General features: G+C 56.5%; 1 pseudogene; it reads left to right on the forward strand.

The window, feature by feature from the left end:
- The window catches only part of LOC103621862, a 7924-nt pseudogene that overhangs the window by 2363 nt on the left and 3468 nt on the right, over positions 1-2093 (forward strand).

The raw sequence follows: 2093 nt of genomic DNA on the forward strand, positions 1-2093 counted from the left end.
CTTGGGCACTGCCAGGGATCCAGGGGCAGCCCCAGCTGCTCTGGGCACCCTGTGCCAGGGCCTGCCCACCCTCCCAGGGAACGATTCCTTCCCAATATCCCATCCATCCCTGCCCTCTGGCACTGGGAAGCCATTCCCTGTGTCCTGTCCTTCCATCCCAAGTCCCTCTGCAGCTCTCCTGGAGCCCCCTTAGGCTCTGAGGTCTCCCTGGAGCCTGTATTTGTGGCAGATGTGGGTGTGGTGATTGTTTTAGGACCATGATCTGGGGCTTCCAGCCTGGCTGGGAGGGCACCTGCAGCTCCCTTGAGCAGAGCCAGGGGTGCTCCTCTGGGCAGAAGGCTGGGAAGGGGCTCGCAGGAGCTGGGGGAGCTCCTTTCTGGGAGTGAAATCCCACTGCTGGGCGATCCAGCTGAGGCAGAGGCCTGGTTTTGAGGGGTGGGGGCTGTTTCAGACATGATCCCAGTCCCTGTGCCAGGCATAATCTCACCTGGAATGCTCTGAGCTCACTGTGGGCACAGGGACACAAACCTGAGGGGAGGGAGGGTTGAACTCGATGCTATGGCACCTGCTGCTTTAGCCATGGGGATTTTTACAGCCAGAAATCTGTTAATCCCAAGGAAAACAGCATCGTCCTGCAATGAATGTGATCCAACACCATTCTGAGGTGGTTCCCTCTTGGCTCCTCCGATGTGTGCCCGTGGCTGGGTGTGAGGGATGGATGCCTGGCCTGGCACTGGGGTGAGTGATGCCCCACACCCTTCCCAGGGTTCTCCCAGGGTTTCATTTTCTTCATTTCACTTGTTTTCCTAATATTTTTAAAGGAGGAAGAGGCAGCTTCTCCCTCTGGGCAGCAAGTCAAGGCTCTGTGCTTTAGATGGATGTCTGTGGCAGTGGGAGCCCTGCAGGGGGAAGAGCAGGGTCCAATATTAAATGTACAACCCGAGCACGCGGTGGGCAGGAGTTCAGTCTGTGCCAGCAAAATGTCCTGGATTTATGATGGGATTTGGATCTGTGTGGAGTGGAAACTTTTTCCTAAAAAGTGCTGGTGCAGGGTTCATCTCTTAGGGGGTTCTCTGAAGCTCTCTGAGGGACCTGGGAACTCATTTGTTTCCCCTGCCTGGATCTGATGTGTCGGTGTCACTGCAACTTTGTCTCTGCAAAGTTGTCCTGGGATAGAGAAAATGCTTGGAAAAATAGCATGTGGGGTGAAATTCCAGGGGACGTCAAAGGGACTGGGAGTTCCTGGCAGGGAGAGGCTGGGAAGTGCTTCCCACTGCTTCCCTGGAGGAAAAACCTGTGATAATTGATGGAAAGGTGCAGTAACAGGGTCACGTCCAGGAATTTAAGAGCTTTCTGTCTGGGTATGGGAGGAAAAGCCAAAGCTGGCCCAAGGAAGGAGAAAGTTCATGACAAGAGGGACACGGAGGGGCTGGAGCGTGTCCAGAGAAGGGAACAGAGCTGGGAAAGGGGCTCAGCCTGGAGCAAAGGAGGCTCAGGGGGGACCTTGTGGCTCTGCACAAGTCCCTGACAGGAGGGGGCAGCCGGGGGGGAAATCGGGCTCTGCTGCCAGGGAACAGGGACAGAAGGAGAGGGAATGGCCTCAAATTGCACCAGGCGAGGAATTAGGGAAAATGTCTTCCCTGAAATGGTGGCCAGACCTTGGAATGGGCTGTCCAGGGCAGCCACCACCCCTGGAAGGGTTCCAAAAGCGGGCAGGTTGTAGCCAGGCCCTCACTCACTCCCTGCAGCAGGATGGGAGAGGAAAGGAGAGGAGAGGGAGAAGTGGGAAAGCTCGTGGGTCAGATGAGGACGGGTTAGAAAGTGCAAGGGCCGGGGGGTCGAGCAGGAAGAAAAATCCAAGGGAAGGGCTGGCAAACCATCCCTGAATGGAAAGCGGCTGCTGCAGGAGCTGCTCAGGGAACAAACCTCTGGAGGCGCCTGAAATCCAGGGCTCCCCAGCAGGGCTGTTCGCAGAGCAGGAGAGGATGAGTTTTCAGGACTGTGGCAGTGCTAAAAACGCAGCTCCCCGGGCTGTGGGGAAGGCACAGTCTGCCTTTTTTCCAGCAGCACAAGCTGGCAAAGCCAATTCCTGC

Source organism: Corvus brachyrhynchos, unplaced genomic scaffold (assembly GCF_000691975.1).
Source record: "Corvus brachyrhynchos isolate BGI_N302 unplaced genomic scaffold, ASM69197v1 scaffold79, whole genome shotgun sequence".
Lineage (NCBI taxonomy): Eukaryota > Metazoa > Chordata > Aves > Passeriformes > Corvidae > Corvus > Corvus brachyrhynchos.